Raw genomic sequence first — 13,572 nt, 5'->3', positions numbered from 1 at the left:
TTCAAAGTCATATGAAACAAAGGTAAACAATAAACTAAATGTAATTTCTTTAATTATTTTATAGTACTTCATATAGATGCTATATTTTCTAGACCATTAAACAAAAACAACTCTTGTCTATAAATGTAAATACTGACTTATTGTTACATTGTGTTTGATTTATCTATCTTTGTACTAATAAGAAATTTTGACCAGGCAAACCAGCTCTCACCAACCGCATTGCTGTGCAGCTACATGTTTTGCAAACATCAAACCACGGCCCCTGCTGAGACCTTAGTTTGCATCTAAATCCTTTGGTAAACCAATATCCTGGCCCACACAACTTACATGGTATACATCAGGGCTGGCCAAACCGGTCCTCGAGATCTACCAACAGTTCACATTTTCCAGACCACCTAGCTGGTGCACAGGTGTAGTCATTACTAATTAAGATGTGCTGCATTCATTCCTAACTGACAATTCTACAGATCTCCAGGAGGCCTAGAAAACATGAACTGTTGGTAGATCTCGAGAACTGGTTTGGCCAGCCCTGGTATACATAGATACATCACCACTGCACACCCATTACCACTCAAACAAAAACACTACCCACCTCTATCCACATCACTTCCAGGGCCTCAAAATACACAATCCCCAGCCCCACATACATTAGAGTATCTACAATGGGTGCAATGTGTGTGGATGCACACGTGCCCCTGAGTCCAAGGAGGTCCCTCACCACACACATTGTAGCCATTTTTAATATTTACCCCTCCGGAGATCCGTGATGAAGGCAGCGCTGCCGGAAACGCTGTAAAAATGGCCACGGCTAAATTTTTGTTGGAGTTCTGCACATACGAAGTAGTGTCTGAGCACTCTAGTGATCAGACATGCTGCGCTGTGCACTAGAGCTGTGCAGATATCACCAAAAAAAAGTCCACGGCTGACTTTTTTTGGAGTTCAGCGCAGTAGTGTTTGAGCGCTCTAGTGCTGAGAATGCTGCGCTAGGGGAGCCGGGAGTTACTCCCGGCAGAGAGGAGGGGGCCCCGACCGGAGGGGGCTGCACACATGCCTCCTCTCTTAAAGCGACCCATGCCCACATGGTATCCGGACTCCAGGTCGACAGCACAAAGGTCGACACACCTTAGGTCGATGCTAACTGTTCGACACATCTTAGGTCGACATGGAAAAAAGGTAGACAGAAAAAAGGTAGAAATGGAAAAAGGTCGACATGAGTTTTTCACAATTTTTTTATTCTTTTTAACCTTTTCATACTTAACGATCCACGTGGACTATGATTGGAACGGTAAAGTGTGCCAAGCGGTAGTAGAGCAAAGGCACCATGCCCGAAGCATGGGGAGCAAAGCGGTGCACTAATTGGGGTTCCCGGTCACTCTACGAAGAAAACGACAACAAAAAACATACAAAACTCATGTCGAACTTTTTCCATGTCGACCTTGTTCCTGTCGACCTTTTGTCCATGTCGACCTAAGGTGTGTTGACCAATTGGTGTCGACCTAAAGTGTGTCGACCTTTGTGCTGTTGAGCCTCAGTCCCAGACCCGCCCACATAGACCCTCTTACCGGAGAGCTCTAAGCAGCCACAGTTTGGAAACAGTAGACAGAGGACAGGACATATAGGAGTAGCCAGTTCAGGGTAGGAGGAACAGGCACAGTAGTCTGCCCAGGCTGGGATGAACACTGAGCACATGTACTACGTTTAATAAAAGGACTGATGCAATACAGGCAAACACACAAATCTCAGTATGGGCTGACTGCGACCTGCTTCCTCCTTCCCTGCACTGCCTGTTAGCAAGGCAGCAAAATATAAGGGCAATGACAACCTGGCCCCTGGGATTTCTCACCCAGGTCTAAATAAATAATAACATTTAGTGTTTGATAAGGCATTATTACTATATTCATCTTAATATATTATACAGTTATTGAAGTACTTGATTTATGAATGAAACTTCAACAATCAACATAGGCATCATCGACTGTTAGTTCAAAGAAATGATCAATACTTCAAAAATAATCATGCTGGTTTTATTAATTGGGTTATCAAGTGACTTAAATATATATTAAAGTATGATATTTATATTTCATTTATATGTATTCATAAATGATAATTATTTCATACTCATCCAAAAAAAAAAAAATTTTTCAGGATGCTGTTCATAAAGCTGTACACAGTGAAAGCTTTCAGACTGAAAGCTTTCTTTCATTAAACATGTTGCAGAAAGCAATATGTGAATTTCAGGAAAATACACAAACAAACTACATCATTCGACAAAAGAGTAAATATTTTGGAAATGAGGGTAATTATTTATCTAAAGAAAGTTTAATGATAATTATAATTTTTTTTTATCTTTCAGCCATCTCATAAATAAGTTTTATTTATGAAAAATATGCCTGAGTGCTATAAATACTGTAAACAATTGTATTTTTAGGGACAATATTTTAATAACAATCATAAACACAGTGTAGCAATGATAAATATGTTTATTAATGCACTGTTAAGAAAATTCTTATTGAACAGATTGTTTTATTTTATAATAATTTATAACAAATGTACAGAATTATTTGGATATAATACAAGTTGATTATTACCTATCCTAAATGCTTGGAACAAGATTTTTGACTAATGAAATATTACGTATTTTGTAATGTTTTTATATTTCAATGAGATATCTCAAGGATGGGACCCAGGAGTGAACACAAAAAGCTTTTATGTTGTATATACATAGAATACACACAAACATATTTTATTTGTGCATGAAACAAAGTTTCAAAACATGAAACAGTTTGTAAAAAGTATTTGCAATGTTTATACAGTTTAGAGACTTTTGTTGCTAATTAGAGTGATGGTGGTACAATCACTATTGGTCCTTAGCTTTGTAGCGACAATGGAGTCTGTCTTATCAGACTTTACATTTAATAGTTTCAGACGCTGGTGTATATGGTGTGTCTACACTAATTATTTCAAATAATAAGATTAATGCTATTAAAAAAGGGTATCGATGGGACTAATTGCAAAAACTTTTTATTCAATGCTTGGAGCAAAACATTATTGCTTTTATATGGTTTATCTTGTCCATCTGCATGAGCATTAACAGTGATTTTTTAAAGTGCATGTTTAACAGTTTTATGTACATTTTTAAGATAAAAAGTTTTAGGTCTATATCACGTAAATTTTATTATGTTTATAAATAGTTAAATTATTGATAACAAATATTTGCACCTACTATTAATCTACCAGACCACATTAGTATATTTAGAAAAACAAAACCCAGATGTAAAATATACATAAATATATATATATATGTACGTACGTACGTACGTACGTGTGTGTGTGTGTGTGTGTGTGTGTGTATATATATATATATATATATATATATATACACACACACACACACACACGTGGATATATATAATATACGTTTGTGTGTATGTATGTATGTGTATATATATATATATATATATATATATATATATATATATATATATATATATTACAATTTGGATTACATATCCACACATAAATGATTTAAACAAATTCCATTGTTTACATCTTCACGATCAACGCACATATTTCTCTTTTAATAAATGTTTTTAAAATATTTTTTGCTATATTGGAAATAAATAGTAAACAGTTATTATATTTTTTTGGGTCATGAAATTTTAACATATTATTTTTTTTTTATATATGATCAGAAAAAATCCCACAGTATACATCTAGAATTCACTGGGCAAGTCATGATGTGAAGCGTGGTAGACTAATTAATTTTTCAGGCGTTCCTTACGTGGTTGTTGGAAGAAAAACACTTCAGTGTCATATGGGAAAAGACTTAAACCTTTTGAAGAAAAAAATGTATGCTGAACAAAGAGAAAAAAAGCAGGTATTTTTTGTTTCTTACCAAATAAGGGGTCAGATGTATTAATCCTGGAGATTGCATAAGGAATTGAGAAATCATTGATATGTGCAAGGTGATAAACGCAACAGCCAATCAGCTCCTAACTGTTACTTTACATATTGTAACTGATTGGATGGTGCGTTTATCACCCTGCACATATCACTGGTTTATCACTTCCTTATGCCTTCTCCAGGTTAATATATCTGCCCCAATGTGTTTAATCAAATTGACTGCCTCATAATTTCAAGGGATCATTAATGCAAAAGTTATCTTATACCATGTCAATAAGAATGCTTTTTAGTAGTATTTCTGTCACCAATGTTGCAGGGCCCTGTGTTAAATGCTGTTACTAATGCTATTGGATTGCATGTTACCTAAAACATCACCCTGCAACAATGCTTCAATGTATGACACAGCTTACTAGGACACTCTGGGCATGCAACATGCACTCTATCCAACGTGGGTGCTCTGTGCTGCAGAACTGGTTCAGATCTTGTTGCTGACTGTACCACCTCTAAAGGACACTTAATATCTTCACATGTTCAAGTGCATGCATGTAATATTTTCAAACTACTGTATGCAACTGTTTTATCATTATCTCTAAATTGTTTTTGCAGGGAGGTCTATAGACGAGATATTCCTTAAAACTCGTACATAGAGGGTGGCTGGAACAAACTAATTTTGATATCATGTAAAAGTTATGAATAATTATGCTTACCCCCTTCAAAATTGATTTTCAAATACACAAACATTTATTGGATGAGAATAACCCTTAAATTTTATTTTTTTATCTAAAAAATAAATAATAAATTGTGGTCCCCAAACATCTGTATTATGATATATATTTACATCTTTATTAATGCGTAGTGTTTGCTAAATTATAATGTTCATCTTTACTTAAAATTCCTACCGAGTGATAATTCAAGTATCCCTGGCACTTTATCACCTGGTAATTTATTGCATTCAGGGTGATAGCTCCCACACACCACAACAGTGTAAAAGGAGACTGCAAGTGTTCTTCAAAGGGGGGTTGCTGTATTTTCACCCCACATTTCATTTATTTAAAAAAATATTTTTTAGAATACTGTGCTTCATTTCCGTCACACAATCTGCGACCTCAACATGCCACTCTGACAGTATTGGCCATAGCATCAGTGACTTCTGCTGCTTGTGAACAGGAATGGAGCCACATATCCTTAGAACTCTCAGCTGTAAACATAGCCATTATGGTAAGTATGCCCAGCTCCATGCTTGCCTAGAGACAACTCTTGTCTTCGTTTCACTATGCTACAAGGTTAAGATGTTGTGGTAAGTATGCCCAGCTGTGTCCCTGGGCGTTTTGCATCAGAGGGGAAGTTTGCCTAGACTTTAGCACCTGGGGCTTACTATTAGCATCGCTCACTGCCTGACCCTTGGTGTCTCAGTCTCCCTCTCTCTATCTCATACTTATGTACAGTACGCTGGGCAGACATTTAAAACATATTACTGTCTGTCACTGCACAGAGAGGGAGGCTTGTGCGCTGTCTCCCCTGTACTTTTCTCCTGAACCCTGGTTCTTTGTGTAACTCCTGCCTGCTACATGTACAGTTGAGTATTGTTTATACTCTGCAATGTATCCTCATTCCGTGCATGCTTTCTGACTTTGCTTTGCGGGAAGCAGAGGTGGATTTCGATCAGAAGGGGCGCTAATCAAGATACTGGTTAAGGGGCATCATAACTCAAACAATCCACAGCACTATATTTTTATTATTGATTTATGACCATTACCGTATTTTATAATTTTCACTTTTACATTCTATAACTGTATTTTCCTCTGCCACTTTAATGATTGCACCATGTCCCCCTTATCTGTAATTTCCATTATTATACTGCTCAGTAAATAATCAGTGCTCCCCTCACTGAACATACAATGTCCAGATACCACATTATTTAACTCGCACTTGATAACTTCAGTGTATATGAGTGAGCAAAACTTACTGATTGTAACAAGCCCCATCACCTCAAATACTGTAAAATAGTTATATATAAAAAATATCTAAATAATCTAAAAATCTAAATAATGGTTTTGAATTTAATTTTGAACAGTGTCAGACAACAGTTTCGTTCAATCGAAATAATACCATCAATTCATGTGCTGTTATAACAACTTTTAAATAATATGAAAATAGTTTTATAATTTGTAGTTTTCTAAACTGTTAATAACCCGCACTGTGTTAATATTAGTGTTTTACTTTATTTTAAGGTAGAAGATCATGCGTTCATACAACGTAGAAGGATTAAGCAGCCTACCAAAAAAATGGGCTGCCCAGCAGAAATATACATATTGCATGTTGTTAATTACCCTGAGTTTAAGGTAATGCTCAAAAAATAATATATATTGAACAAATGTGTTTGATACAAAATTCTTTATGATTTAAACATTGTTATAGTTTAAAATAAAATTGTATTAATGAAAATGTTTGTATTATAAAAAAAAATGAATGTGGAATCATGGCTATGCTACCAGGAGTGTGTGTGTGTGTGTGTGTGTGTGTGTGTGTGTGTGTGTGTGTGTGTGTGTCTTGCTATAGAAGAGAGTAGTACACATAGATAAATAATCAGTATATGTTTTCTGTAGATAAAATGTGATAACCAAAAACAAAGGAGGAGTACATCAAAGAGCATCAAAGAGGCCCTTCAACATGATATAGAAAAAATTTCCGGAATTCATACTTATGTTGCTAGTTTTCCAAAAATGTGTGTTCACAATTTCCATCTATCTGAAGGACAGGTAAGAATATTATGTATATTTTTATTAATATTTATACCTTTGCATACGATTAATATTCTGGATATATTTATTCACACATTAAGTACATCTCCGCTACAAATCGGTTTCTGTGAACATCTGATTGGCAAATGATTTATACCTGGTAGGTGAAAATAATTAATATAAAGATTACTCAAACACATAACATTACTACAACACTGTAACCCATGCATGACAATAATCAACACAAACATAGCTTAATTATTTACTAAATTAAAATAGTTGTACAGCCTAAACAATACATTTTAAAAATATTACACACACACACACACACACTATACTTTGCCAATAACAAAACCAGGTCACCTCCCCGATAATATACATATTCTACTGAATTTGTTTTTTTTTGTGTAACATATCATCCCTCTCCTTGGAAGTTAATGTTGCTTTCATGAGGATTTGTTGTACTTGACACATCCAGCTATAGGGAAGAAGAAAAGGGTTGACTGATCAGGGTAGTGTTATGGGACTCTAAAAGGGTCAACAATAATGGCAACATGTAAGATAATTGGAGGAAAAATCAGGAAGAGGAACAATATTACATTAGCCTAGCCCATGTTTATTCCCACCTGTAGGACTTTGAGTCATACTCATCATCTCTGTTTATTTACTGACAACGCTACAAAGTAGATATGTTATTCGGCCCATGTTCAAAATCAGTAATGTTTTGCTAAATTGTGGATTACTCATTGGCCGATGTTCCACCAAAGAGACTACAGTTCTTAATAAAATATGAACAGATAATGTTGTCTTCATACATAAAAAAATTTAAATGTATTAACTACTAAATTGCATGCTATCCGATACATTAAATAATTACAGTGGACAAAAGGGGTGAGGTTTTGTGTTGTCCCGGACCTCCTCATTCTTAAAAATATAAACTCTTGCTACAGTGTTGGTATTTCTAATGTAGAAAAATAAATTCTGGTGCTGAGTCAAATCATTAATAATTTTACTTAAATAATTATAATAAACATTCTCAATTTTTATTTGTTTTTTTAAACGTTTAAATGGTTTACTTTCCACTTCATGTTGAACCTCATTAGATATTACATAACATCCATAATACTGACACATTAAACACCTTTATCACCAACTTTTAATAATAGCACATTTAAATTTGTGTTCTGCAAAGTAAAGGACCATGCCAATCTAAATAACCTTGGGAAGGTGGAAGGAGTGGTAGTCAAGAATAGTAGTTTTGCCTTGAAATGTACCTTAAATACATATATGCACAGTAAAGTGGTGGGCTGATCTGCAACTCTTACAATTTTGAGGTGCTAAAATGGAGAGATAATTAGAATGCTGAAAAAAAGGACAATAAATGTATATTAAAGAGGAAATGATCATGAGTTGTGCACAAATCATGTGGTCAGGAAATGTTTATTAATCATTGTGTTAAATCATATTTGCTGCTGATCTTATTGAAACAAGTTTAAATCATGCCAAAGAGTTGCATTATAGGTAGATGTATAAATGGTGCCAAAAATTCATATTAACCTTATCTTTGATAATTATATGTTCAGAAATTTAGATATAACAATGGTTTCTGAATAGAAATATTAGTATATTTCTTTAATAATTACTATGAAATATAGTATATTCATCTTATACCTATTCAATTTTATAAATTGAATGCAATGTCATGTTAAAGTGTAAATGTGTTGTTCTGCTCTTAATGCATACAATATTTAATAAAATATATATCCAGATTAATCCTTACCTTTATTTTTTTTTTTATATATTTTTTGTAATAAAATGTATATACTTTTTAAAATTCTTAACAGTTACCCAAATACCGTGAAAAAGTGGACATAAGAGTTCAACAAAAAATTATAAGCTTGCACAGATCTGGTGTTAGAAAAATTAATGAGATGATGCGTCACATTGAAGCTTTTGTTGATCAAGAACTCCTTCCAGCTGATGATCCCATAAAGTTACGTCGAAAATTTAATCCCACAAGAAAAGATATATTGAATATCATTAATAAAGCTAGATCTGAATCTAGAAATTCAAAATTAGACCAGGAAAATCTTTTGCACCTTCTAAACCAGTGGCAGGTAGAAAAACAAGAGCTGAAGATTTTTTGTCGACCAAATACAGTTGCACAGCAAGATATACCCAAGCTAAATTTTCTCTTTTGTTACCAAACTGAATGGCAACAAAAATTGCTCATCAGGTATGGAAATCACCTAACCTTACTAGACGCCACATACAGAACAACAAGATATGCTCTTCCGCTTTTTTTCATTTGTGTCCGGACAAATGTTTGCTATGTGATTGTTGGAGCGTTTGTTGTTCAACAAGAAACAACTGCATGCATACAGGAGGCCTTGCAGATTTTCCAAAAATGGAACTTTAACTGGAAACCAAGATGTTTTTTGGTAGACTTCTGCCAAGAGGAGATGAATGCAATATCAAACTTATTCCAAGGTAATTATATATGATAGATTTATTTTTCAAGTGCTAAACTTAAAAGTTATTAATATGATGGAGTATATATATAGAAAGAGAGAATCATGTGCAATACAGGTCATAGTAGATTATCACCAAAGTCCTAAATGTGTATTCCTGCAGCCATTGCCAATACCCTTTAACCTTTCAAAATAAGTATTACTAAAAGACAAATGAGGGGGTAAAGATAGTGAAATAACATACTTTTTTTTTTTAAACAGCTTAACTTTATTAGATGCATGCACTTTTTACACAAATAAAATCAGCTTATGACAAATACAACTCCACAATATGCTCAATACCAGGTCTAACTGGGTTTTCTGTTATGAATACTCCTGCTGTCCTCTCACGACAGGCCCCGAGTGTAGTTGGCTTGCGGTTTCCCTTTGACTCTGTTACAGAGTTAAGGCTCTCCCAGCATGGGTGGTGAGAAGGGTTGAAAAATCAAATGTCCAAAATGACCGCAATAAGTGTCAAACACAACGTTTTTGGGGGGTGAAAAGCTGATTAGTGACAGTCAGGATTATATTTAAAACCAATTTTACTCAATTATAAATAATAAAACTCTACAATTCTGATCTGCACAGACATATACACATCGATCACACACACTTACACATTGTACACAAACATCACACACACTTCCCTTCAGTGTTGGTGCAACTTTGCTATTACAAAGGAAGCACTCAGAGGACGTGTAGCGCCTAGGCAGGGAAGGAGTTGACAGTTTTCATATACAGGTTGAGTATCCCATATCCAAATATCCGAAATACGGAATATTCCGAAATACGGACTTTTTGGAGCGAGAGTGAGATAGTGAAACTTATGTTTTTTGATGGCTCAATGTACACAAACTTTGTTTAATACACAAAGTTATTAAAAATATTGTATTAAAGGACCTTCAGGTTGTGAGTATAAGGTGTATATGGAACATAAATGATTCGTGTGAATGTAGACACACTTTGTTTAATGCACAAATTTATAAAAAATATTGGCTAAAATTACGTTCAGGCTGTGTGTATAAGGTGTATATGTAACATAAATGTATTCTGTGCTTAGACTTCGGTCCCATTACCATGATATCTCATTATGGTATGAAATTATTCCAAAATACGGAAAAATCCCATATCCAAAATACTTCTGGTCCCAAGCATTTTGGATAAGGGATACTCGACCTGTACTATACAATGGGCCACCTATACTGTAATGATGGAGGCGCTGTGGAAGTGCAAAGCAGCTTGGAGGATTGTAAGTTTAATCTTACACCCACAGTACTTACTAGCAGCAATCACTAGGAGAAATAGAACTACATAACTAACCTAGAAGACTATACTAATCTGCAGTAGGGGGAAGGCAATATGTTCATATACAGTATCCATTATTTTCACAGCCGAAGGCTACAAATGTAGTTTACAGTTGATTCTTCAACAAGGGCAATGACTGACAACTCATCTAAAATATATGTTAATCTCTCTCTCTCTCTCTCTCTCTCTCTCTCTCTCTCTCTCTCTCTCTCTCTCTCTATATATATATATATATATATATATATATATATATATATATATACTGTAGCCAATCAATTCGTTTTCTAAATGTTATTCTTTAAATACTGGTAATCTTACTTCAATAGTACTTCAATCATATTGCTAATATTTTTTTAAATGACAATTGATACTCCCCTGATGACGGCATGGTCCGAAACGGCTGTTGGGAGATGTAGCTGGTTTGGTCTGAGGACCCCAGAGGAGTCGTGAGATACTAACAATTTTATTGCTGGATTGCCAACTATGCTTGAAGTGCACATTGTCTTTTAAAGCATTACAATAACTTATCAGTTAAAGGAGTGCTGGTCTTTTTTTTTTTTTTTTAAGACAAAGTTTATAAGTTTTTATTTATTTTTTTGTATTAAATAGCATTTTCTAATATTGCAGAGAGCAAGATATTGCTTTGCGACTTTCATCGCGAAAAGGCATGGAAGGAATGGCTGTCAAAGAAAGATCATGGTGTACATAGGTGGCGCACAATTGTAGTGACTTTGCTACGCAATATTGCTCTTGCTACAACAATGGAAGACTACCAATTGGCTATTGATAACCTCACAAATAGCACAATTTGGAAAACATGTGATGCACTTAAGCAGTGGTTCTCAAACAAGTGGATGCCTGAAATAGAGGTAATAATACTATATATTTTATTTAAAATTTTAAAGCTGTTTTACTTTACATTGGCCCTCATTCTGAGTTGATCGCTCGCAAGCTAGTTTTAGCAGCACTGCACACGCTAGGCTGCCACCTTCTGGGAGTGTATCTTAGCTTAGCAGAATTGCTAACGAAAGGTTAGCAGTTCTGCTAATAAATAATTCCTTGCAGTTTCTGAGTAGCTCCAGACCTACTCCTAGATTGCGATCACTGCAGACTGTTTGGTTCCTGGTTTGACGTCACAAACACGCCCTGCGTTCGGCTAGCCACTCCCCCGTTTTTCCATCCACTTCTGCGTTTTTACCTGGCACGCCTGCGTTTTTTAGTACACTCCCGGAAAGCGCTGTTTCCGCCCAGAGACACCCACTTCCTGTCAATCACACTGCAAACACCCGAGCAATGAAAATACTTCGCTCTGCCTTGTGTAAAACTGCATAGTTGTGTGAAAGTACTTAGCGCGTGCGCGCTGAGTACCATGCGCATGCGTAGAAATGCCGATTTTAGCATGATCGCAATTCTGCTAAAAACGGCAACGAGCGAACAACTCTGAATGACCCCCATTGGACCAAAATTATGATCTTTGGTACTGCCCCATTCTCTTCTGTATATCATTCAGTGACATCATCCTCCACATCTCTGTGCATTTATGGTATGATGAAATAGAAAAATTTACCTGGATGACAGGGGTCATTGTTCAACGACACGCGGTAGCGTGCATTGTTGATCTTCGTTAATTACTTGGATAAGATATGGACCATATGTTGTTCAACTACATCATTATCGTTAATATAGTTTTACAATTTCAGATAATGTGTATGCACCGTAAGCTTTACAATTTGAATGGATATTACACATAAAAAAGTATACTCTTGTTTAAAAAATATTAATGAAAATTAAATCTTCCAAATAGTCTCTTTTCTTAGTTATATACTTAATACATTTTTTAATTGTGTTCATTAATCTGCAATTTATTTTATAATGTATTTTATGTTGTCTCTATACAGAAATGGGCACATGTTCACCGAAGTGGATTGCTTCATATTGCAATTAACACGAATAATGGTCTCGAGCGTCAGAACAAGACCCTAAAGCATACCTACTTAGATGGATATAAAAACTGTACTCTCAGTGAGATGATTAATGTACTCCATCAAAGTTTTTTTCCACACACTTACAAGAAGTAAATTTTTTTCGATTTTAAATGTATTATTATATTTTGTTTGGTTTTTTTTATTATGATTTAAGATTTTCATTACAAAAATAAATAAGATTTTAAACCTACCGGTAAATCTTTTTCTCCTACTCCGTAGAGGATGCTGGGGACTCCGTAAAGACCATGGGGTACAGACGTGCTCCACAAGAGACATGGTCACGCTAAAGACTTTAGATGGGTGTGCACTGGCTCCTCCCTCTATGCCCCTCCTCCAGACCTCGGTTAAAGAACTGTTCCCAGGGGAGACGAACAGTACGAGGAAAGGATTTTTGTTAATCTAAGGGCAAGATACATACCAGCCCACACCGTACAACATGGAATATATGAACCAGTCAACAGTATGAACAAAACAGCATCAGCCAAAGGCTGATCTAAACTGTAACATAACCCTTATGTAAGCAATAACTATATAAAAACATTGCAGAAAATTAGTCCGCACTGGGACGGGCGCCCAGCATCCTCTACGGACTAGGAGAAAAAGATTTACCAGTAGGTTTAAAATCTTATTTTCTCTTACGTCCTAGAGGATGCTGGGGACTCCGTAAGGACCATGGGGATTATACCAAAGCTCCAGACCGGGCAGGAGAGTGCAGATGACTCTGCAGCACCGATTGAGCAAACATGAGGTCCTCATTATTCAGGGTATCAAACTTGTAGAATTTTGCAAAAGTGTTTGAACCCGACCAAGTAGCCGCTTGGTAAAGCCGAGATGCCTCGGGAAGCCGCCCAAGAAGAGCCCACCTTCCTAGTGGAATTGGCCTTTACAGAATTAGGTAACGGCAATCCAGCCGTAGAATGAGCACGCTGAATCGTGTTACAGATCCAGCGAGCAATAGTCTGCTTAGAAGCAGGAGCGCCAACTTTGTTGGCTGCATACAGGACAAACAGTGCCTCTGTTTTCCGAACTCGAGCTGTCCTGGCTACATAAATTTTTAAGGCCCTGACTACATCAAGAGACTTGGAATCCTCCAAGTCCCCCGTAGACACCGGCACCACAATAGGTTGG

This window comes from Pseudophryne corroboree, chromosome 6 (assembly GCF_028390025.1).
Source record: "Pseudophryne corroboree isolate aPseCor3 chromosome 6, aPseCor3.hap2, whole genome shotgun sequence".
Taxonomy (NCBI): domain Eukaryota; kingdom Metazoa; phylum Chordata; class Amphibia; order Anura; family Myobatrachidae; genus Pseudophryne; species Pseudophryne corroboree.
Note: the sequence above shows the minus strand (reverse complement) of the source record.